The 26752-nt window shown below is 45.0% G+C and overlaps 1 protein-coding gene across 1 annotated transcript in view; it reads left to right on the forward strand.

Moving 5' to 3' along the window:
* Nucleotides 1–363: 363 nt before the first annotated feature.
* The window catches only part of ANTKMT (adenine nucleotide translocase lysine methyltransferase), a 681321-nt gene continuing 654932 nt past the window's right edge, over nt 364–26752 (forward strand). The window contains exon 1 of the mRNA XM_069734790.1: nt 364–484. The gene's annotated coding sequence lies outside the window, so the exon portion shown is untranslated. The remainder of the gene's footprint in view (nt 485–26752) is intronic.

Here is a 26752-nt window from a genome sequence, read left to right on the forward strand (position 1 = left end):
TGCGATGATCAAGGATGTGACCGATAGGATACCAAAGCTCTTCAGCTCCAAGGACGTCCACCCATTTCTTCTGATACATGTTGGCACCAATGACACGGCAAGGAAGGACCTACCGACAATCTGCAAGGACTTTGAAGAGTTGGGGAAGAAAGTAAAGGAACTGGATGCACAGGTAGTTTTTTCTTCTATCCTTCCAGTAGACGGGCATGGCACCAGGAGATGGAACAGGATCCTTGATGCAAACAACTGGCTAAGACGATGGTGCAGACAACAAGGATTTGGATTCCTGGACCACGGTGTGAATTACTGGTATGATGGACTCCTCGCCAGAGACGGACTACACCTCAACAAACCTGGGAAACACACATTCGCCAGAAGACTCGCTACACTCATCAGGAGGGCGTTAAACTAGAAGAAGAGGGGACGGGAAGAAAAACATTAGACTCGAACAAAGACGACCCAGGAAAACATACTCAGAAGGGAGGTAAGAACATTTCTAAAACAATCCACAGTGAGGAGATTGGAACAAAACAAAATCCTCTAAACTGCATGCTCGCAAACGCCAGAAGCCTGACAAACAAGATGGAAGAACTAGAAGCAGAAATATCTACAGGTAACTTTGACATAGTGGGAATAACCGAGACATGGTTAGATGAAAGCTATGACTGGGCAGTTAACTTACAGGGTTACAGTCTGTTTAGAAAGGATCGTAAAAATCGGAGAGGAGGAGGGGTTTGTCTCTATGTAAAGTCTTGTCTAAAGTCCACTTTAAGGGAGGATATTAGCGAAGGGAATGAGGATGTCGAGTCCATATGGGTTGAAATTCATGGAGGGAAAAATGGTAACAAAATTCTCATTGGGGTCTGTTACAAACCCCCAAATATAACAGAAAGCATGGAAAGTCTACTTCTAAAGCAGATAGATGAAGCTGCAACCCATAATGAGGTCCTGGTTATGGGGGACTTTAACTACCCGGATATTAACTGGGAAACAGAAACCTGTGAAACCCATAAAGGCAACAGGTTTCTGCTAATAACCAAGAAAAATTATCTTTCACAATTGGTGCAGAATCCAACCAGAGGAGCAGCACTTTTAGACCTAATACTATCTAATAGACCTGACAGAATAACAAATCTGCAGGTGGTTGGGCATTTAGGAAATAGCGACCACAATATTGTGCAGTTTCACCAGTCTTTCACTAGGGGGACTTGTCAGGGAGTCACAAAAACATTGAACTTTAGGAAGGCAAAGTTTGAACAGCTTAGAGATGCCCTTAATCTGGTAGACTGGGACAATATCCTCAGAAATGAGAATACAGATAATAAATGGGAAATGTTTAAGAACATCCTAAATAGGCAGTGTAAGCGGTTTATACCTTGTGGGAATAAAAGGACTAGAAATAGGAAAAACCCAATGTGGCTAAACAAAGAAGTAAGACAGGCAATTAACAGTAAAAAGAAAGCATTTGCACTACTAAAGCAGGATGGCACCATTGAAGCTCTAAAAAACTATAGGGAGAAAAATACTTTATCTAAAAAACTAATTAAAGCTGCCAAAAAGGAAACAGAGAAGCACATTGCTAAGGAGAGTAAAACTAATCCCAAACTGTTCTTCAACTATATCAATAGTAAAAGAATAAAAACTGAAAATGTAGGCCCCTTAAAAAATAGTGAGGAAAGAATGGTTGTAGATGACGAGGAAAAAGCTAACATATTAAACACCTTCTTCTCCACAGTATTCACGGTGGAAAATGAAATGCTAGGTGAAATCCCAAGAAACAATGAAAACCCTATATTAAGGGTCACCAATCTAACCCAAGAAGAGGTGCGAAACCGGCTAAATAAGATTAAAATAGATAAATCTCCGGGTCCGGATGGCATACACCCACGAGTACTAAGAGAACTAAGTAATGTAATAGATAAACCATTATTTCTTATTTTTAGTGACTCTATAGCGACAGGGTCTGTTCCGCAGGACTGGCGCATAGCAAATGTGGTGCCAATATTCAAAAAGGGCTCTAAAAGTGAACCTGGAAATTATAGGCCAGTAAGTCTAACCTCTATTGTTGGTAAAATATTTGAAGGGTTTCTGAGGGATGTTATTCTGGATTATCTCAATGAGAATAACTGTTTAACTCCATATCAGCATGGGTTTATGAGAAATCGCTCCTGTCAAACCAATCTAATCAGTTTTTATGAAGAGGTAAGCTATAGACTGGACCACGGTGAGTCATTGGACGTGGTATATCTCGATTTTTCCAAAGCGTTTGATACCGTGCCGCACAAGAGGTTGGTACACAAAATGAGAATGCTTGGTCTGGGGGAAAATGTGTGTAAATGGGTTAGTAACTGGCTTAGTGATAGAAAGCAGAGGGTGGTTATAAATGGTATAGTCTCTAACTGGGTCGCTGTGACCAGTGGGGTACCGCAGGGGTCGGTATTGGGACCTGTTCTCTTCAACATATTCATTAATGATCTGGTAGAAGGTTTACACAGTAAAATATCGATATTTGCAGATGATACAAAACTATGTAAAGCAGTTAATACAAGAGAAGATAGTATTCTGCTACAGATGGATCTGGATAAGTTGGAAACTTGGGCTGAAAGGTGGCAGATGAGGTTTAACAATGATAAATGTAAGGTTATACACATGGGAAGAGGGAATCAATATCACCATTACACACTGAACGGGAAACCACTGGGTAAATCTGACAGGGAGAAGGACTTGGGGATCCTAGTTAATGATAAACTTACCTGGAGCAGCCAGTGCCAGGCAGCAGCTGCCAAGGCAAACAGGATCATGGGGTGCATTAAAAGAGGTCTGGATACACATGATGAGAGCATTATACTGCCTCTGTACAAATCCCTAGTTAGACCGCACATGGAGTACTGTGTCCAGTTTTGGGCACCGGTGCTCAGGAAGGATATAATGGAACTAGAGAGAGTACAAAGGAGGGCAACAAAATTAATAAAGGGGATGGGAGAACTACAATACCCAGATAGATTAGCGAAATTAGGATTATTTAGTCTAGAAAAAAGACGACTGAGGGGCGATCTAATAACCATGTATAAGTATATAAGGGGACAATACAAATATCTCGCTGAGGATCTGTTTATACCAAGGAAGGTGACGGGCACAAGGGGGCATTCTTTGCGTCTGGAGGAGAGAAGGTTTTTCCACCAACATAGAAGAGGATTCTTTACTGTTAGGGCAGTGAGAATCTGGAATTGCTTGCCTGAGGAGGTGGTGATGGCGAACTCAGTCGAGGGGTTCAAGAGAGGCCTGGATGTCTTCCTGGAGCAGAACAATATTGTATCATACAATTATTAGGTTCTGTAGAAGGACGTAGATCTGGGTATTTATTATGATGGAATATAGGCTGAACTGGATGGACAAATGTCTTTTTTCGGCCTTACTAACTATGTTACTATGTTACTATGTTACTATGAGTGGTTTCTAAGAACGCCAGTCCCAAGCAGCTCCCCTGGATCGGCCAGATTGAGTAGCATCCCACCGCTGCCCCCAAATGTGGAGACACGAGGGGTCAGTGGGGTCAATGTTAAAGGCTCATTCGAATAATAGTCTGTTTCTTGACCAACCAAAGAAGAACACATAAAATCAAGAGCCTACATAAAGTAAATAGCGTATGTCTCCTGTCCTACTGAATTTATGTCTGGTTAGTGAAGATTAAATGCTGTGTCCTCATACTCACCTACCCTGCCTTTCTAGTGCTGTGATGTAGGAAAAATACAAGAGGTTTGGTTTAGACTCACCCCATTGTGGAGTGCATTTTGAAAGCGACAGGAAAGGAACATCAAATTGAGTCAGAAGACCATGGGTGGCAAAGGGAGGACACCGGGTAGAGTAACTGCATGAGATTTGTATAGTCATTTCTTTAGTCCTAGGGTTAAGGGCTACTTCAAGGTCACGGCTTCACATCAAAGATAGACAGGATTGTAAAAATGAAAAGGAGTGATGGCACTAGGTGATACTAAAAATTCCTGGGGAAGGCTAAGAAGCCTTCCTCCAGAGCCCTCTCACTCATCGGTGGTATCGCCACATGACGGACGTAGGCAATCAGTTTTCTCCAATAAAGATATTCTGATGAAGGTCCTATGATGGACAGATAATGTTTAATTTAAGTTATTTGGTCTGGATATACAATAAAGAAGGAATCAATTTTTTTCAAATATTGAGTGCCAAGCTATTTTTTTGCCTAATTGTACGGGTTTGACAACCGACTGTTAGGAGTCGAGTTCCCGCCGCTGTACAGGGGGAATCTCGAGCTGTGTCTGCTGTGGTCTCCCATTCTGCATCAGCCGCAGTGGAGCCTGCTCAGCGGAGACGTCGGTCACAGCGTCTCACTGAGACTGATACTGTGCAAAGGGTTACTGCTGCCTTTTCAGGCTCTGCTATTGTACCCTGTACTGGTCTGCGGCGAGCAGGCTTTTCTGGGACTAAGTCCTGATTTGCACACACTGAGCATGCCCAGGGTAAGATCTCTCAGTGGAGGTCTAGGGTCACATGCTCAGGTACTGCAGCGACTTTCATTGGTCCTCCAGGAGGGCCCTGTACCTGATCAAGTTCTGTGGCAGCCTTCTATTGGTCCTTCTTGGAAGATCCTGTACATGCTGCAGCTATAAAAGGTTCGCATGGCCGCACGGCCATGCGCTAGTATCACCTCATGTCATGAGCTTGTTAATTGTGGTTGCGCCTGTATGTGTGTGTTCAGGGACCCGGCTGAAATAAGCCCCTAGAATACCGGCACCTCCGGTGAGGAGTATTGCATGAATGTATTCAGGGACCTGGCTGAAATAAGCACCTAGAATACCGGCACCTCCGGTGAGGAGTATTGCATGAATGTGTTCAGGGACCCGGCTGAAATAAGCCCCTAGAATACCGGCACCTCCGGTGAGGAGTATTGCATGAATATATTCAGGGACCCGGCTGAAATAAGCCCCTAGAATACCGGCTCCTCCGGTGAGGACTGTTTGTATGCTTTTCTGGGTGCGTGACCACTGACTGCCTCCAGCTTAGCAGTTAGCTGTGTTCCCCTGTGATGCTAACAGGGCACAGCATCTTATTTCCAGTGACTCTGTGGAGTTAACAGAGTTTGCTTATACCACCATATAGCGCCACCATTTGCCAGCAGCAGGTTCCTCTCCTGCACGGTGGACCCCGGGTTGCGAATGCACCTATTTATACATATATATATACTCTGTGCGTTACGCCAACCCTAAGACCAACTTGAGCACCACCAGCAGTATTATTCCAGAGTGCCATGTTATTTATTTCCTACCTGCCTGTTGTACTTGGCACCAGTCATTGACTACTTCTGCCAGAGATTCAGCTGCTCCCTGTTAGCAGAGCAGCAGGTTCTCTTCCTGTTGTCAGGGGGGGACTACTGGAATCATGTTGATTGACAGCCAGATTCTCCCAATTAGGCAGCATAGTAATCAGCCATCAGAATTTTATGCTCAGGAGGACGTTTGCTCTATTCGTTACACCAAGATTTTATCCAATGAGCATAGACTTAATCTTCTAAATACCAGATTGTATTCCACAAGAGTAGACTTAACTTTCTGTGGCTCAATGTGGGCTCTTTTGTTCTTTGTCTAACACAACATGATGGTGCTATCGGATACAATGTGCTCTTTGTAAAATAAGCAGTAGTCTGAATTTAAGTGCTTAGAAATATTTTCATTCTCCATTATATTGTTACATATGATTGAATTGTAAGAACCAGAAAGTTCAACTATTACTATACTGTACTATAAAGCAGTATAAAAAATGGATCTTGGGGCTTGGCAGTAAGCCACCCAGAATGATGCAAAATAATGTAATAGCTATAAATTTAATCAATATGTTTTACAATTTAGATATGGTCGGATTGTTTCATGAGACTTTGGTCCATTGGCAAGGTCAGACAGAAATTTCACAAGACTCTTAGTTTCTGGGATCCCTGGTGCAGCTTTTGATTATCCAGGCTGATGCAAAGTTATCTGTGCATCATGTCGCAATGTTGACATCAAAAGAGCCCTGGATCCCCAAAAATAAGAGACTTACGAGCCTCCTATCCAGTTGCTGGAGACTACTGACCTGGTAGACGGAGCGGAATCTCGTGAATCCATTTGTTCATCTTTGTTAAAATGTATCTTAGTAGTTTAAAACCGGGACTTTGTTTTATTCAAAATTCTTTCTGAGACTGAGTTTTGTATAAAATTATAAAAAAGGATCTGACAACACAGCATTTAATCTTAATTTTCCAGACATCTATTTTCAATAAGCCAGAAGGCATAAACTATTATCTATATGATGAGTTTTGAATTTATGTCTTTCTTTCTTCAGTTGGTCAAGAGTCTGAAATGTTGACTCTTCTTGTAGATTAAATTGATATTTGTACATTGTTGAATGGTTGCTATTTATCTCTTACATCAGTTCCTACAGTTTATTGTACTGTTATCTTGACAAAAAAGGAATGCAGGGTCACTGAACAATGATGTTTGCTCATATGTTGATTACACATTATACCAGTCCATTAAGTTGGTTGACTTGCAAACATTGAAGGATAAACTACATAATCAAACAATGAGAGATAATCTTATCATCCCTTCACCTTGAAGTGTGAATAATGACTTGGAGAACAATTATGAACTATAAAAAGGATATGCTTCTCTAACAAAATACATCCAGACATCCAAGATATATCCAAGAGAACCAGAGACTCTTTACAAAACCATGGCCCAGGAACACTCTACAAGACAGATGCCAGAACATCATGGATTCATTATGAGGGACACAGATTTGACATTCTACAGGATGCCAGCTTAGGGGACTATGGCCCCGGCTGAAAAAATACAGATCTGTTCCATTGACCATCACTTAAACCATGGATACGTTTGGGGTAGTTTGGGGTAGTCAGGATTTGGACCCATCAGTCATCTGAGCCCTATGGATACGTTTGAGAAAGCCAGGAATTAGACCCACCGGTCACCTGGCTCCATATAGCTCTTTGAAGAAGTCAGGTTATAACCCTATGTTCACCTGGTCTTGTACCTTAATGGAGTGTCAACTTCCTATGTTTTACCCTCACCCTGCGTTATCTGAGTAGTATTATGTGCATGGTAATAGGAGAGCGGGCATTCAGTGGGATGAGCCCTTGTCCATGCGGTTTTGGCTAGTGGTCAAGAGCACCTGCTGACCCACTATGCCTCCACAAAGAAGGAGATACATTTATTGTATCTCGGTCTTACTCCTCTCATTGTAAAAACACATTTATTGTACATTTTAAAAATTGTGCATTTTTGCTCTCCTAAGCAGAAGATATATTTTTATATAGACATTGCCCAGGATCTCTAAATCACATTATCAAATGTGAGTCCACAGCTCCTCAGAGCAGTTTATTTTCCAACATTTACATTTTTGGACGGAGAGTAGATACAATTAACAAATTAATTCCCAAATGCATTTCCCTGCAGATTTTCTAACAGTGAATGTCAGATGATTGTATGTTTATTGCTCAGTATATATAATTCTTATCTTGTCATCTATACATTCCCAATGTTCCATAATGCTGCACTAAATATTACACGGAGGTAAGATGTGCAAATCCTAGACAGATAGATAACACATGGAAAAAAAGATCTGCTGATCATAGATAGGTAGATCATTTCCATTATAACTGTGGTTTTCCCCTACAGAACGTTTTTTAGAGCAAATAAAAAGCTTTTAATTTTCAAAATTTAAAAAAATAAAATAGTTTTTTTAATTCAATGCCTGTCATTTAACATCATTAATAAAGTTTTACAAATACAAAACAAATCTAAACATTCTTTGGAAAAACAAATGTATAAATTCAAAAATAATTGTTTTTTTTTTTTCGTAAATCAGTAATACGCATGAAAATAAATCAATTTGCAATATATCTTATAGGAGAGATCTGCTTCTATTTCCTCCAAGAAGAAAAAAATCCATGGAGGATAGATCTTTAACTGCGATGCAATTTTCCCACAAAAAAGAACTTTGGTGGTTAACGCTCCATATACTGTAGAGTGCCAACTGATTTCTACATACAGAGCTCCTCTTTTCCTCTTAGTTATACTTGAAAAGTCTTTATATGATATTACAAAACCTTTAGCCAGAATTTCTGCAAGTATGAATCAATTCAAAGTCTATTGTCATTTATAGGGAACACATGATTGCAGAAAAAAATAACAACTTTGGCATACGAACAGCTAAAATTTCGCTGATAATAAAAAAAAAAAAGAGATAAAAATGTAGTGGAAAAAATACAGTAAAACATTTTAAAAAAATTAGAACTATAGTAATTATTTTCACACACCATTGTCATGGGGAATCACACCTATAACTTCTTCATTTTGACATTTACTAATGACTCAGAGAATACGCTTTTTTTATCTGTTTTCTTTATCCTGGTATACCTGATCGGAGTGATCGCAAATTCTTCCACCATCGTAGCCATATACAGGGATCGGCACTTACACACCCCCATGTATCTATTCCTGTGCAATTTATCTATTGTTGACCTCTGCTACACAACGTCCACAGTCCCGAGGTTGGTTTATATGTTATTGAGTGGTGATTACACCTTGTCTTTCACCCAGTGCTTCGTCCAGATGTACTCCTTCATTCATGTGGCCACTACGGAGGACATACTGCTCTTCATCATGGCTTATGATCGGTATGTCGCCATTTGTAACCCTCTCTATTATCATCTCAGGTTGAGTAAAAAGAACTGTGTCCTGTTAATGTCCACTGCATGGGGAACCGGATGCATAAATTCAACTCTTGCAACATTGACCGCATCGAATTTACGTCTGTTTTCTAATAGAGTGTCTCAATTCCTTTGTGATTTCAAAGCTTTTGCCAAAATTTCTTACCCTACTATTGGTTTCCAGCTATATTCCTACATTGGAGCTGTAATATTTGGTGTTGGCCCTTTTCTATGTAGCATAATATCTTACACTCGGGTGATCATTGTGATCTTACATATTAAATCTAGTGATGGGAGAAGAAAGGCTTTCTCCACCTGCTCGTCCCACCTCATTGTCCTCACCATATATTTTGGCACCTGGATGTCCCTTTATATAATGCCACCATTGAAAGATCCTCTGGTTTTTGAACTGTCACTTTCAATTTTATTTTCCATCATCATTCCCATGGTTAACCCTCTGATATACAGCGTACGGAATAAAGATGTAAAGAAGGCTCTCCTGAAAATGGTGGGAATCAATGTCAGGGGAGAATGAAGATATCAATTAAATGGTACAACGGAGTTGTTTACTTTAGTCCAGCTCCCAATATCTAAATTTATCAGTTTTTTAGGTAGGGGGTCATGACTATAAAAACAGCAAATAACAATCTGCATTGGATATGTCATATAGTCTCTAGACTCAAAACAAGACACGGGTCTATCAATTTCGACTTTTCTTGATCAATAATGCAATATTCATTACCTCCAAGGTATCTTTTTTTCCAAGCTGAAGAAGCCACATTTTTCTATCTTTCTCAGTATAAAACCAGTTTTACATGTCTGATATTCTCAGTCAACGTAGGACTATAATTTCTAGATAAATGGCAGTTGGGAAGGGGTTAAAAAATTGTACTTATCTTCTTTTCAGATCGCCCTGTACCTGGCCCACTGTTGTTACTCCTGAAGAAAGCTCTTCTAACACCTTTCTTCTTTACTGTTAGGGCAGTGAGAATCTGGAATTGCTTGCCTGAGGAGGTGGTGATGGCGAACTCAGTCGAGGGGTTCAAGAGAGGCCTGGATGTCTTCCTGGAGCAGAACAATATTGTATCATACAATTATTAGGTTCTGTAGAAGGACGTAGATCTGGGTATTTATTATGATGGAATATAGGCTGAACTGGATGGACAAATGTCTTTTTTCGGCCTTACTAACTATGTTATGTTACTATGTTCTATCTTCTCTCCAATTTGGACCTAGTGACTGCCTCCACAGTTGGCTGAGCGCTTCTCCTGCTCCCATCTGTCTAAGACGATTATTAATTAGTGTTGGATTCCACCTGTGGGCTTTGGACCCGGTAGTGGTATGTCTGCTAGAACTAGGGTCTTATCAGAGAAAAGTTGCCTTTTCATGACTTCTGGGCTCACATGAATTGTCCAATCTGTGCTCGAAATGTCTTCATCTCATAAGTATAGTCTATATAGCAGTAATTAAGTTTACCTTCCACATATTTAATATGTGCATCCATGTTAGAGCATACAGTGTACTGTGGCACTCTTTGATCTGATTGTAGGCATCACGTCATCAAAGACGTGTCACACCAACAATTACTGCATGCGGCATGATGCATACCAATGACTTGCATCACACCCCATGTGACAATGTAGAGGCTAATGAATAGAGGATCCGGCCAGAAAGAAAATATTGGAGGCAAAACAGGTAAGAGGTAAGTAGAGGAGAGGTGATACTCAATGTGAAAGGAAGATGAATTAAATCCCCTCCCCCCACACACATTAAGAGAATTATCCCCTGACTCGAATTTCTAGACATTCATATAATTCGAGAAATCTAACATTTATATTGGGATAGTATTACACTGGGATAACAGGGTTTTATTTCTCTTTCTATATGTGAGGCCGGTTTGGCACATGGAGAGGTAGGACATTAATGGTAGGACCATCTACTGTATATTTCTGTACACCTTACATGGTTTGATGGTCTTTACACTCTCTGATAAAAAATCGTTAACAAAGTACCTTACATATTTTAACATCTACAGCACTATTGAAGTAAATATATTGAATAATATCAGTGTGCTGATGCATCGTGTTTGAATATCACCTGTGTTCTTTGTCTAACACAACCTGATGATGCTACTGAATGCAATGATCTCTTTGCAAAAGTAAACAGTGGTTTCACGCATCAGTCTGAGGTTAAGCAAAACAAAGTCAGGCTAAAACAGAGACAAAATAAAAAAACATACAATACAGTAAAGGAGATAATCAAATGCTAGTTTAAAGGAAAAATATATAGGGATATGGATGCAAAAAGTATAAAAACAATGTAAACATTATACTCAGCCTTAATTATTATTATTATTATTATTAGTATTACTATTTATTATTATAATGGCATTCATTCCATAGCACTTTACATGTGTGGAGCGGTATACATAATAAAAAAACAAAGACAATAATCATGAACAATGCAAGTCATGACTGGTTCAGGAGGAGAGAGGACCCTGCCCGCGAGGGCTCACAATCCACAAGGGATGGGTGAGGATACAGTAGGTGAGGGTAGAGCTGGTCATGCAGTGCTTTGGTGGATTGGTGGTTAATGCAGGTTGTAGGCTTGTCGGAAGAGGTGGGTCTTCAGGCTCTTTTTGAAGGTTTCCACGGTAGGTGAGAGTCTGATATGTTGTGGTAGAGAGTTCCAAAGTAGAGGGAACGCGTGGGAGAAATTTTGTATGCCATTGTGGGAAGAGGAGATAAAAGGGGAGTAGAGAAGGAGATCTTGTGAGGATCGGAGGTTGCATGCAGGTAAGTACGGGGAGACTAGGTCACAGATATATGGAGGACACAGGTTGTGGATGGCTTTGTATGTCATTGTAAGAGTTTTGAACTGGAGTCTCTGGGCAATGAGGAGCCAGTGTAGGGATTGACAGAGGGGAGAGGCCGGGGAATAGTGGGGGGACAGGTGGATTAGTCAGGCAGCAGAGTATAGAATAGATTGGAGGGATACAAGAGTGTTAGAGGGGAGGCCACAGAGCAGGAGGTTGCAGTAGTCAAGGCGGGAGATGATGTGGGTATGGACTAGGGTTTTTGCAGATTGCTGGTTGAGGAATGTGCGGATCTGGGAAATATTTTTGAATTGATGTCGGCAGGAAGTGGAGAGTGCTTGGATATGTGGTTTATAGGAGATATCAGGGTCAAGGTGTTAAGTGTCGAGTTCCCGCTGCTCCACAGGGGGAATCTTGAATCACCTCTGCTGCAGTCTCCCATTCTCTTCCAGCTGCAGTGGAGTCCGCTCAGCGGAGACGTCGGTCTCAGCGTCTGGCTCAGGCAGATAATGTGCGCTTGGTAACTACTGATCTTCCAGGCTCAGCCATTGTAACTAGGACTATTCTTTGGCGACCAGATGCTTCTGAGACTAAGTCCTGCTTTTCCTCTTCTGAGCATGCCCAAGGGACGACCTTCCATTGGAGGTCTGGGGTCACATGCTCAGGTAGCAGCTTCTATTGGACCACTAGGAATGTCCTTGTCTGCTGCAGCTATAAAAGGTTCGCATGGCCGCATGGTTCAGCTCCTGCACGGTGGATCTTGGGTTGCGAACGCACCTATTATAACATATATATATACTCAGTGCGTTCCACCAACCCTAACATAATACTAGCGCCAGGGTCTGGCTAGTAAATGGCGGACGATCAGCATCTACAGTGGTACATCCAGCAGCTGGAGGGTAGGTTGGCGGCTCTTGAGTGTTCAGGCTGCTAGTGTAGCTGCAGCCAGTTTGTCCTCTGCCACCCCTGCTCCAACTTTATCCCGACTCCCGTTTCCAGACAAGTTTGCTGGTGACAGTAGGCTATGACGGGGATTCATGAGCAAGTGCACCATACATCTAGAGCTCCTGGCTCACCATGGAACGGGCTAAAGTCAGGCTTTTGTCAGGCAGGGCGTTGGAGTGGGTAATACCACTGTGGGAGCGTGATGATCATGTAGTGCAGAGTGCTCCTCGCTTCCTGTACTCTCTGAAACAGGTCTCTTTAGACCCTCGTGTCACCCATGATACGGCGCTCCAACTGTTGGCATCAACACAGGGCTTGTCCATGGTCAGACAATTCGCCGTCCATTTTCGTATTCTGGCATCAGAGCTGGAGTTGCCAGATAAAGTCCTCATCCCGATGTTCTGGAAGGGAATGGCTGACCATGTGAAGGACGTCTTGGCCACCAGGGAGATTCCCCCACACTGGAGGAGCTCATTACTATGTCTACCCGCATCGACCTCCGTTTTAACGAGTGGAGGTTGGAGCGGACCCAGTGTAGGCAGAGGTTCCGGTTGGCTCCTACATTTGCCAGTCCTCTGGAATCTCCTGTTCAGGCATCCGACTCCCATGACGCCATGGAGGTTTCTCGAGCGGATCATAAGTCACGGGCCACTTGAGTACCCAAGATCTGTAATATCTGCCAACAGTCAGGATATTAAGCCAATAAATGTCCTCAGCGGTCTGGAAACGACCGCGTCTAGTAACCATAGGAGGAGGTTCACTAGAGCTGTCCTTTAAAGGGACAATCATTTTAGGCTTGTCCACTCTTACTGTCAAGCTTTGTGTGGATTCTGGAGCAGAGTGGAATTTTATGTCCTCTGCCTTCACCCAACGCCATGCTATACCCCTGGTGATGCTCGCCTGGCCAGTGACTGTTCGAGTGGTAAATGGTCAACACTGCCCACACAAATTACACATCAGACCATCCCTTTCACGTTATCTATGTCTCCTTCCCATCAGGAGATTATTTCCCTGCTTGCCAAAGGGATGAGATTCTACTGGGGATGCCCTGGTTACGTTTCCACTCTCATCATATAGAGTGGTCCTCAGGGAGAGTTTTGGGTTGAAGTGAATCTTGTAAGGGCAGATGTATGAGGGAGTGCATTCAGGCTGCCACTACAGAGGTACCCACAGATCTTACTTCTCTCCCCAAGTGCTATTGGTCCTATGCGGACGTGTTCTCCAAGGAGGCTGCGGAGACTCTTCCGCCTCACCGTCCCTATGACTGTCCTATTGATCTCATGCCTGGAGCAGAGCCTCCTCGGTGTCAGGTCTGTCCTCTCTCCCTCCCGGAGATGGAGGCTATGACTCAATATATTCAGGAGAATTTGGCTAGAGGGTTCATTAGGAAGTCATTGTCACCTGCAGGGGCGGGGTTCTTCTTCGTGCAGAAGAAGAACGGAGAACTTCGTCCATGCATAGATTACAGGGGTCTTAACGCCATCACTGCTAAGAATAAGTACCCTTTGCCCCTGATATCTGAGCTCTTCAATAGGATAGGGGGAGCAAGGGTATTCACCAAATTACATCCGCGAGTTGGACGAATGGAAGACGGCATTTAACACCAGGGATGGGCACTATGAATATCTGGTTATGCCCTTCGGCCTCTGTAATGCCCCAGCTGTTTTCCAAGACTTTGTAAATGATATCTTCCGGGATATGCTTTCCACCTCGGTTGTAGTGTATCTGGATGATATTCTCATCTACTCTCCAGATATGTAATCTCACCAGAGAGATGTTTGCAAATTCCACGACCCCTTACGGGCTAACTTCCTCTACGCTAAGTTGGAGAAATGTGTGTTTGAGCAGACGTCCTTGCCTTTCCTTGGTTATATCATCTCCGCCCAGGGGTTGGTTATGGATCCTTCCAAACTACAGGCTGTGATGGACTGGCAAGAACCCCACTCTCTCAAAGAGGCGCAGCACTTTATGGGGTTCATTAACTACTATTGCCAGTTCATTCCGCATTTCTCAACTTTAGTAGCTCCCTTGGTAGACCTCACCGAGAAGGGAGCAAATCCCAAATTGTGGTCAAAAGAGGTCTACAAAGGTCTTCCTTTCAATTAACTATCATTTTGCTAGTGCTCCCATTCTACATCGCCCAAATATTGATAAGCCATTTATAAAGGAGGTGGATGCCTCATCCGTTGGTGCTGGAGCAGTCCTCTTCCAAAAGGATGCTCAAGGTCGGAAGCATCCTTGCTTCTTATTTTCCAAGACCTTCACACCAGCGGAGAGGAATTATTCCATCGGGGACAGGGAGTTGCTAGCCATGAAATTGGCTTTCTCTGAATGAAGACATCTTTTGGAGGGGGCTCGATTTCCCTTCCAAGTTTTTACTGACCACAAAAATCTGGTATATTTACAGACAGCCCAGCGGCTAAATTCTCGCCAGGCCAGATGGTCCATGTTCTTCTCCCGGTTTCATTTCACTCTCCATTTTCTCTCTGGGGAGAAGAACATTCGTGCTGATGCTCTCTCTCGCTCCGTTGAGTCATCTGTGGAGGTGGAAGAGGAGCCTCAGCTTATTGTCGCCACTGAGAGCATGAGAACTGTTGCCCCGGTCTTGCTAGAGTCTGTGCCCCGGGCAAGACTTTTGTGCCATCTCATTTGTGACCAGAGGTTCTCTCTTGGGCTCATTCTTCTAGGGTGGGTGGACATTTTGGGACCAAGAGGACATCTGAGCTGCTGGCGAGAACATACTGGTGGCCGCATATGGCTCGTGATGTTGGGGACTATATTCGGACATGTATTTCCTGTGCTAATAAGTCTCCTCGACAAAAGCCAGCAGGATTACTTTATCTCCCCTACTGGTGGCAGACAGGCCCTGGGAGATAGTCGGGATGGACTTTGTGTTAGAGGTCGAGTTCCCGCTTCTGCACAGGGGGAATCTCGAGCCATCTCCACTGCGGTCTCCCATTCTGTTCCAGCCGCAGTGGATTCTGCTCAGCAAAGACATCGGTCCCAGCGTCTTGCTCAATCTCACTCTGTTCTAAGAGTTACTGCTGCCTCTCCAGCTTCTGCCATTAAAGCCAGTACTGGCCAGCAGCAAGCGGACTTCTCTGGGACTAAGTCCTTGTCTGCACATACTGAGCATGCCCAGGGCAAGATCTCCCGTTGGAGATCGAGGGTCAGGTGCTCAGGCTCTGCGGCACATCCCATTGGTCCTCTTGGCAGGTCTTGGAAGGGCAAAAGTTCTGTAGCCACTTCCTGTGCTGCAACTATATAAACTGCGCATGACCGCACGGCCATGCACTAGTATTGTCTCATAATTATATATGTGTGTGTGTAGATGGATGTATGTCGATGGATGAAAGCTCCTAAATATCCCTCCCTCGCGGATGTTGGTAGCTATCTAGCGCCCGACTAACCATCTGCACGATACACACATTACAGCGTCCTCTTGCTGTGTTCGCCTGTACGGCGCCGTGCGCTTGCCTAGCGCTTTCCATACACAAGCCTGTGTGGTTGGTGGCGTCCGTCAGTGCGGCATTGCTCGCACTCCTGTGCATTTATATATATCTTATTAGTTTCCTTACACACCCAGTTGCGGTGTAGTGCCAGCAAGGGTCTAATCGGACTTCAACCCCAGTTGGGGTTAAGTACGCTGACTGCTTGCTCGCGCTTTAGGTGCGGTACCGCGGTCCTGTGACGCAACAGGATTGCTTCCTTCACGCTGGGTGAGGTTGAACCCACGTGTGTTTACTTTAGTGTACCGCCATATAGTCTGCAATTTACTAGCAGCGGGTTTTCACCTGCACGGTGGACCTCGGACTGCGAACGCATCTATATCATCTTTCTGGGTGCGTTCCGCCAGTCCTAACATAATACTAGCGCCAAGGTCTGGCTAGTAAATGGCGGACGATCAGCGTTTACAGCGGTACATCCAGCAGCTGGAGGGAAGGTTGGCGGCTCTAGAGCGTTCAACTTCAGCTGTGGATGTTACTGCTGTCGCTGTTCAGGCTGCAAGTGTGGCTGCAGCTACCTTGTCCACTGCTGCCCCTGTACCGACGCTATCTCGCCTCCCGCTACCAGAGAAATTTTCTGGTGACAGTAAGTCCTGTAGGGGTTTCGTGAGTCAGTGCTCAATACATCTCGAGCTTCTGGCCTCTCGTTTCCCTACAGAGCGGGCTAAGGTGGGCTTTATCATTTCCTTATTGTCGGACAGGGCGTTGCAGTGGGCTACGCCGCTGTGGGAGCGTGACGATCTTGTGGTGCAGAGTGCTCCGTTATTCCTGAGCACTCTGAAACAGGTCTTTTTAGGACCTCGTGTCACCCATGATACGGCACTCCAACTGTTGGCATTGACTCAGGGCTCGTCCTTGGTCAGCCTTTTTGCCGTCCACTTCCGCACTCTAGCATCTGAGCTGGAGTGGTCGGATAAAGCCCTTATCCCTATATTTTGGAGGGGGCTGGCTGACCACATTAAGGATGCCCTGGCCACTAGGGAGATTCCCGCCACACTGGAGGAATTAATAACTATATCTACTCGTATTGACCTCCGTTTTCACGAGCGGAGGTTAGAGCGAGCCCAGTGTAGGCAGAGGTTTCGGCTGGCTCCCACCTTCGCCAAACCTTTAGAATTTCCAGTCCAGGCTCCTGAGCCCCATGAACCTAAGATGGTGTCACGAGCGGGATCTAAGTCCCGGACCGCCCGTGCACTCCAGGTTTGCCATGTATGCCAACAGTCAGGACATCTTGCCACCAGATGTCATCAGCGGTCAAGGAAACGTCAGCGTCTAGTGGTAGTAGGTGGAGGTGCACTAGACACTGCGACGTTTGCCTCCAAATTGTCTTTCAAGGGGACAATTACTTTTGGCTCATCCTCCCACTCGGTAGAGCTCTGCGTGGATTCTGGGGCGGAGGGCAATTTTATGTCTTCTGCCTTCGCCCAACGTCACGCAATACCCCTGGTTATGCTATCCCAACCAGTAACGGTACGAGTGGTGAATGGGTCGACACTCCCCGCACAGATAACACATCAGACCATCCCTTTTACTCTGTCCATGTCACCATCCCATCAGGAGATTATATCTCTGCTCATCATTCCTGAGGGGATTGATGAGATCCTGTTGGGGATACCTTGGTTAAGGTACCACTCTCCTCACATCAAGTGGTCCTCTGGCAGAATTCTGGGATGGGGTGAATCATGTAGGGGTAGGTGTCACCGAGAGTGCGTTCAGGTTGCTACTACAGAGGTACCCGCAGATCTATCCTCTCTCCCCAAGCAATATTGGTCTTATGCAGACGTGTTCTCCAAAAAGGCGGCGGAGACCCTTCCGCCCCATCGCCCCTATGACTGTCCTATCGATCTCTTGCCTGGTGCGGAGCCTCCCCAGGGTCGAGTTTATCCATTATCTCTCCCGGAGACGGAGGCCATGTCTCAGTACATTCAAGAGAATCTGGCAAGAGGGTTCATCAGGAAGTCAGTGTCACCTGCTGGGGCAGGGTTCTTCTTCGTGCAGAAGAAGAATGGGGAACTACGTCCATGCATAGACTACAGGGGTCTTAACGCTATCACGGTTAAGAACAAGTATCCTTTGCCCCTGATATCCGAGCTCTTCGATAGGCTTCGGGGAGCTAGAGTGTTTACTAAATTAGATCTGCGGGGTGCTTATAACCTGATTCGCATCCGTGAGGGGGACGAATGGAAAACGGCGTTTAACACCAGAGATGGGCACTATGAGTATCTGGTGATGCCCTTCGGGCTCTGTAATGCTCCAGCCGTTTTCCAAGACTTTGTCAACGACATCTTCCGGGATATGCTTTCCACTTCAGTTTTAGTCTATCTGGATGATATTCTCATCTTTTCTCCAGATATGGACTCCCACCGGAGAGATGTTGGCAGAGTCTTCGACCTCCTACGGGCAAATTCTCTTTATGCTAAGTTGGAGAAGTGTATGTTTGAGCAGGAGTCTTTACCGTTCCTGGGCTATATCATCTCCGCCCAGGGATTGGCTATGGATCCTGCCAAACTACAGGCTGTGATGGACTGGCAAGAGCCCCATTCTCTTAAAGCGGTGCAGCGCTTTATGGGGTTCATTAACTATTACCGCCAGTTCATTCCCCACTTCTCAACTCTGGTAGCTCCCTTGGTAGCCCTCACCAAGAAGGGAGCAAATCCCAAATTGTGGTCGGAAGAGGTCTCCAAGGCCTTCACTTCTATTAAGTCCCACTTTGCTAGCGCTCCCATCTTACGTCGCCCCGATGTTGATAAGCCATTCCTAATGGAGGTGGATGCCTCATCCGTTGGTGCTGGAGCAGTCCTCTATCAAAAGGATGCTCAAGGTCGGAAGCATCCATGCTTCTTTTTCTCAAAGACCTTTACGTCAGCGGAGAGAAATTACTCCATCGGGGATAGGGAGTTGCTAGCGATGAAGTTGGCCTTTTCGGAGTGGAGACATCTTCTGGAGGGTGCACGGTTTCCTTTCCAGGTCTTCACGGACCACAAAAATTTGGTGTATTTACACACAGCCCAGCGGCTGAATTCTCGTCAGGCCAGATGGTCCTTATTTTTCTCCCGATTCCATTTTACTCTGCATTATCTCGCTGGGGAGAAGAATATTCGTGCCGACGCTCTCTCTCGCTCCCTTATGTCGACTGAGGAGGAGGAAGAGGAGCCTCGGCTTATTGTCCCTGCTGAGAGCCTGAGAACCGTAGCGCCGGTTTCACTGGAGTCTTTGCCTCCGGGCAAGACTTTTGTGCCATTAATTTGCGACCGGAGGTTCTCTCTTGGGCTCATTCGTCCAGGGTGGGTGGACACTTTGGGACAAAAAGGACATCTGAGCTACTGGCGAGGACGTACTGGTGGCCGCATATGGTCCGGGATGTCAGGGATTATGTTCTGGCGTGTGTCTCCTGCGCCAAAAATAAATCTCCGCGTCAAAGGCCAGCTGGGTTGCTCTATCCCTTGCCAGTGGCAGATAGGCCCTGGGAGATGGTCGGGATGGACTTTGTCGTGGGTTTACCCAAATCTCGCGGCTGTACCATTATTTGGGTCATCACCGATCATTTCTCAAAAATGGTGCATTTGGTGCCGCTACCACGGTTACCTTCTGCACGGGCCTTGGCAGCGTTGTTCATTAAACATATCTTCCGCCTACATGGTATGCCTGACAAAATTGTCAGTGACCGAGGTCCCCAGTTTGCGTCTCGGTTCTGGAGAGAGCTTTGTCGTCTACTCAGTATTGAGTTGAATCTCTCTTCCGCTTATCATCCCGAGACGAATGGGTTGGTAGAGAGGGCTAACCAGACCTTGGTCACATACCTGCGACATTTTGTTTCAGCCAGGCAGGATGACTGGGCATCCTTGCTATCATGGGCAGAGTTTGCGCTGAACAACACCGTAGCCGAATCCACTGGACAAACTCCATTCCTCCTCAACTATGGTCAGCATCCACGGGTACCTGTGCCTATGCCTGTGTCTTCCGCAGACTCCAGGGTGGCAGACTGGGCTGTGGAGGCACGGGATATTTGGGACCGCACTCAGGATGCCATTCGGGCCTCTAAGGAGAGAATGAGGTCCTCCGCCGATGCTCATCGGCGCCCCGCTCCGACCTTTGCTCCTGGCGACTTGGTGTGGCTCTCCGCCCGTAACATCAGGCTGCGAGTTGAGTCCACTAAATTTGCTCCTCGCTACTTGGGTCCCTTCAAGGTCCTCGAACAGGTTAATCCTGTGGTCTACCGTCTGGCCCTTCCTCCACGCCTAGGTATCAACGACACCTTTCATGTGTCCCTCCTTAAGCCCGTATACATGTCCCGGTTTTCTGAGTCATCTGCCGAGACATCGGGTTCGTCTACGGACGATTTTGAGGTGAACGCTATCTTGGGGTGCAAGGTGGTACGTGGCAAAAAATATTTTTTGGTGGACTGGAAGGGTTACGGCCCTGAGGATAGGTCCTGGGAGCCTGCTGAGCACATTCGGGCTCCGCAGCTTATTGCTGCCTTCGAACGTAGCGAGGCCCAAGGAGGGGGGGGGGCCCTAGGAGGGGGGGTAATGTTAGAGGTCGAGTTCCCGCTTCTGCACAGGGGGAATCTCGAGCCATCTCCACTGCGGTCTCCCATTCTGTTCCAGCTGCAGTGGAGTCTGCTCAGCAAAGACGTCGGTCCCAGCGTCTTGCTCAATCTCACTCTGTTCTAAAAGTTACTGCTGCTTCTCCAGCTTCTGCCATTAAAGCCAGTACTGGCCAGCAGCAAGCGGACTTCTCTGGGACTAAGTCCTTGTCTGCACATACTGAGCATGCCCAGGGCAAGATCTCCCGTTGGAGATCGAGGGTCAGGTGCTCAGGCTCTGCGGCACATCCCATTGGTCCTCTTGGCAGGTCTTGGAAGGGCAAAAGTTCTGTAGCCACTTCCTGTGCTGCAACTATATAAACTGCGCATGACCGCACGGCCATGCGCTAGTATTGTCTCATAATTATATATGTGTGTGTGTAGATGGATGTATGTCGATGGATGAAAGCTCCTAAATATCCCTCCCTAGAGTTGTTGTCTGCTCGCGGATGTTGGTAGCTATCTAGCGCCCGACTAACCATCTGCACGATACACACATTACAGCGTCCTCTTGCTGTGTTCGCCTGTACGGCGCCGTGCGCTTGCCTAGCGCTTTCCATACACAAGCCTGTGTGGTTGGTGGCGTCCGTCAGTGCGGCATTGCTCGCACTCCTGTGCATTTATATATTTCTTATTAGTTTCCTTACACACCCAGTTGCGGTGTAGTGCCAGCAAGGGTCTAATCGGACTTCAATCCCAGTTGGGGTTAAGTACGCTGACTGCTTGCTCGCGCTTTAGGTGCGGTACCGCGGTCCTGTGACGCAACAGGATTGCTTCCTTCACGCTGGGTGAGGTTGAACGCACGTGTGTTTACTTTAGTGTACCGCCATATAGTCTGCAATTTACTAGCAGCGGGTTTTCACCTGCACGGTGGACCTCGGACTGCGAACGCATCTATATCATCTTTCTGGGTGCATTCCGCCAGTCCTAACACTTTGTGGCGGGCTTACCCAAGTCTCGTGGCTGCACCATCATTTGGGTAATCACCGAACATTTCTCTAAAATGGTGCACTTGGTGCCTCTTCCACAGCTACCTTCTGCACGGGCTCTGGTAGCATTGTTTGTAAAATATCTTTTCCAACTTCACGGTATGCCGGACAAGATTGTCAGTGACCGAGGTCCTCAGTTTGCGTCTCAGTTCTGGAAAGAGCTTTATCGACTACTCAGTATCGAGTTGAATCTTTCTTCTGCATATCATCCCAAGATGAATGGGGTGGTAGAGAGGGCCAACCAGACCTTAGTCACATATCTGCAACACTTTGTTTCAGCCAGGCAGGATGACTGGGCATCCTAGCTACCGTGGGCGGAGTTTGCACTAAACAATGCAGTAGCCGACTTCACTGGTCGGACCCCATTCCTCCTTAAATACGGTCAACATCCACGGGTTCCTGTGCCCATGCCCATGTCTTTCGCCGACTCCAGGGTGGCAGACTGGGCTGTGGAGGCACGGGACATTTGGGACTGTACTCAGGATGCCATCTGGGCTTCCAAGGAGAGAATGAGGTTCTCCGCCGATGCACACCGGCGCCCTCCTCCGACCTTTGCTCCTGGCAATTTAGTCTGGCTCTCTGCCCATAACATCAGGCTGCATGTTGAGTCCACTAAGTTTGCACCTCGCTACTTTGGTGCCTTCAAGGTCCTCAAACAGGTTAACCCTGTAGTCTACCGTCTGGCTTTTCCTCCACACCTAGATATCACCGACACCTTTCATGTGTCCCTCTTAAAGTCTGTTCACATGTCCCGGTTTTCTGAGTCATCTGCCGGGACATTGGGTTCATCAACGGATGATTACGAGGTGAACGCTATCTTAGGGTGCAAGATGGTACGTGGCAAAAAATTTTGGGGGGTGGACTGGAAGGGTTATGGTCCAGAAGACAGGTTCTGTGAGCCGGCTGAACACATTCGAGCTCTGCAGCTCATTGCTACCTTCGAGTGTAGCGAGGCCCAAAGAGGGGGCCCTAGGAGGGGAGTAATTTTAGGTGTCGATTTCCCGCCGCTTCACAGGGGAATCTCAAACCACCTCCGATGCAGTTTCCCATTCTCCTCCAGCCACAGTGGAGTCTGCTCAGCGGAGACGTCGGTCTCAGCGTCTGGCTCAGGCAGATAATGTGCGCTTGGGTCCTACTGATCTTCCAGGCTCAGCCATTGTAACTAGCACTATTCTTCAGCAAGCAGATGCTTCTGGGACTAAGCCCTGCTTTTCCTCTTCTGAGCATGCCCAAGGGACGACCTTCCATTGGAGGTCTGGGGTCACATGCTCAGGTCCTGTAGCAGCTTCTATTCGACCACTAGGAAGGTCCTTGTCTTCTGCAGCTATAAAAGGTATGCATGCGCTAGTATCAACCTATGTCATGACCTTTGCTACTTAGTGGTCATGTCTGCATGTGGTCAGGGTTGGCTGAAATAAGCCCCAAGAATACTGGCACCTCTGGTAAGGAGATTTGTGTGTTTGAATTCAGGGCTGGCGTATAGCCACTAAAATTCCGGCTCCACTGGAGAGCAGTTGTTTGTGTGCTATGCTGACTGCATGACCACTGTTTGCTTTCTGCTCTGTTAGGTAACATAGTAACATAGTAACATAGTTAGTAAGGCCGAAAAAAGACATTTGTCCATCCAGTTCAGCCTATATTCCATCATAATAAATACCCAGATCTACGTCCTTCTGCAGAACCTAATAATTGTATGATACAATATTGTTCTGCTCCAGGAAGACATCCAGGCCTCTCTTGAACCCCTCGACTGAGTTCGCCATCACCACCTCCTCAGGCAAGCAATTCCAGATTCTCACTGCCCTAACAGTAAAGAATCCTCTTCTATGTTGGTGGAAAAACCTTCTCTCCTCCAGACGCAAAGAATGCCCCCTTTGGTAGGTAGGTGTGACCCTTTGTGAGGTTAACAGGGCACAGCGTTTTCCTATCTTTTGCGATTCTGTGAAGTAACAGAGTTTGCTTATACCACCATATAGTGCTGCCAAATGCTAGCAGCGGGTTCTGCTCCTGCACGGTGGACCCCGGGTTGCGAACACACCTATTGTAACATATATATACACTTGGTGCATTCCGCCAACCCTAACACAAGGATTATACTGAGGCAGTGAGCTTGTGAGACTTTAATGGATTGGTCCATTGGGGGGGTCGAGTGAGATGGAGGAAAGATGATGATTTCTGTTTTGTCTGTATTAAGTTTTAGAAATCTAGTGGAGAAGAAGGAAGAAATAGTGGACAGACATTGTGGGATTTTGGTTAGTAGTGAGGTGATATTGGGTACAGAGAGGTAGATCTGTGTGTCATAAGCATAGAGGTGAAATCGAAAGCCATGAGATTCTCTGAGCTATCCCAGGCCGAATGATATTATATTCAGGAGTATTTTTTCTGTATTTGTTACATTATCAAGATTTTAACAAATGAGGGTAGACTTAACCTTTTGCATTCCAAATTTCATCCAACAAGAGTAGACTTAACCTTCTGTATTCCAGATTTCATCCCACAAGAGTAGACTTAACCTTCTGCAGTTCAAACTGTGCTCCTCTTTTCCTTGTCTAACCTTATGATGCTATTAGGTGTAATGTGCTTGTCGTAAAAATAAAAAATGTTTTTTGCTTTCCTGTCTCAGGTTAAGATGTTAGAATGTTTTCGGATTGCATTATTTTATTACATGTAACTAAATTGTAAGAACGTTGCCCAGAACTCCCCAAAATCACACAATCAAAAATAGCCCTGTCCTCATAAACCTCAAATTTATTGTACATGTTAACAGTTTGTGCAATTTATTTCTCCAAAGCAGAAGCCATGTTTTTATATTAACATTTCCCCGAACCCCCAAATCACATTATCAAATATGAGTTCGCAGCTCCCCAGAGCACTTTTTCACATTTTGTAAATTATTGGTCAGAGAGTAGATCCAAATAAATCAATTCTCAAATGCATTTCCCTGCAGAATATGTAACAGGGAATGTCAGACGACTGTAAGCTTATTTGGCAGCATATATAGATCTTATCTTGTCGTTTTCACATTGTTCAGTAAATGCCACAATAAATATCACACGAAGGTAAGATGCCCTAAATAGATAGAAATCACGAGAAAAATAAAATTGTGTTAGATGTGATATATAGATACAGTATATAGGTAGAAAGATAGAGTGAGGAAAATAACTATTTGATCCACTGCCGATTTTGCAAGTTTTCCCGCCTACAAAGAATGGAGAGGTCTGTAATTTTTAATTGTATGTACATTCCATCTGTGAGAGACAGAATGTAAAAAAAAAATCCAGAAAATCACATTGCATGATTCTTACATAATTAATTTGCATTTTATTGCATGAAATAAGTATTTGATACAATAGGAAAACAGAACTTAACTTTTGGTGCAAAAACCTTTGTTTGCATTTACAGAGGTCAGACGTTTCCTGTCGTTCTTGACCAAGTTTCCACACACTGCCGCAGGGATTTTGGCCCCCCTCCTCCATACAGATCTTCTCCAGATCTATATGTTTTATATGATACCTTTGCTTATCCCCTACAGAATATTACTTAAAGAAAATGCTACCTTTGTATTCACAAAATGTAAAAAAATATATATTTTTAGTTCAATGCATGTAATTTACCGCCGGTGTTATAGTTTTAAAAGTACAAAACAATATACAAAATGTATTTTTAGCAAAAACAAATATAACAAAATATACCTTGAACAGTTCAAGAATGGCCCACCTAACAATGTTCCTGACCAGGCTAATTTTCGGGGGGGGCTGATGTTCTTAGCTGGGGAGGGTGGACAATATCTCTGCCCCTTCCTAGGCTATTGATGTCAATGCATAGCTGTCTGTTTAGCCTTTGCTGGTTTGAATTTATAGGGGGACCCTAAGTGATTTTGTTTTCTGGCGTCCCCCATAAATTTACCAGGAAAGGCTAAGCAAAAAGCTGGAAGCTGTTATTAATAGCCTGGGAACCTGATGTGGTATTGTCCCTTTTCCCAGATTGTTAACGTCAGCCTCAGTCATGGGCTTTCCCGCTGCTGGTTACAGAATTATGAGTGAGTTATTTAATTCTTTATTTTGCACAGGAGTCATCCGGATGCTATTGAGTACAACTCACATCATTGTCTCCTGGTCTCGCTGATCTCAGTGCGACCAGAAGGCAATTATGAGAGCTACCTTCAGCAGCCAGCACATGGTACTGTACCACTTGTTCCGAGTTGTTGGTACTTGTCACATGGTCAGCACACGGACGGCACATGGATGTGAAACATAGACAGCACATGGATAGAGGGATGGCACACAGACATGGATCACAGATCCTACCAATACTCATTTTTCCTGTACAGGAATAACCAGGACATGTGAAGGAGACCAATAAATATTTTGGACTTTTTCTTTTACAGGGGTTGGGCTAGCAGCAGCTATTTGGATTAACAGTGGTGTTTATTTTTTTTACCTGCTGTTTCTTATTTTTTTTCCCTGATTTTACATATGATGCCCCCATAAGAAAATAAAAGACCTTTGGGAGGCACTTACGTATTGAAATATTTTTATTTTCATCGTATTTCTCTTGTAACTGAGTCTGGTATATTTGACCCAGTTGCAGGGGAAATGCAGCCTCCTGGTACACTGCTGCAAGTTCTTCTTAAACTACAGTTGCACTTTAAGATTGTCTGCTAATTATTTTTATTATTTATTATTATTTATTGTTATAGCGCCATTTATTCCATGACGCTTTACATGTGAGGAGGGGTATACATAATAAAAACAAGTACAATAATCTTAAACAATACAAGTCATAACTGGTACAGGAGGAGAGAGGACCCGGCCCGCGAAGGCTCACAATCTACAAGGGATGGGTGAGGATACAGTAGGTGAGGGTAGAGCTGGTAGTGCAGCGGTTTGGTCGATCGGTGGTTACTGCAGGTTGTAGGCTTGTCGGAAGAGTTGGGTCTTCAGGTTCTTTTTGAAGGTTTCGATGGTAGGTGAGAGTCTGATGTGTTGTGGTAGAGAGTTCCAGAGTAGGGGTGATGCGCAAGAGAAATCTTGTATGAAATTATGCTATTAGATATTTATTCATATAGACAGTGGCATTTAAAGGTTTGTGAACCCTACAGAATTTTTCCTCACTTCTCATAAATTTGACAATATATTTTATTAGATTTTCACGAGAGTCTTAAAAGTAAAACTAAAT

The sequence above is a fragment of the Ranitomeya imitator genome, chromosome 7 (genome assembly GCF_032444005.1).
Source record: "Ranitomeya imitator isolate aRanImi1 chromosome 7, aRanImi1.pri, whole genome shotgun sequence".
Classification (NCBI taxonomy): domain Eukaryota; kingdom Metazoa; phylum Chordata; class Amphibia; order Anura; family Dendrobatidae; genus Ranitomeya; species Ranitomeya imitator.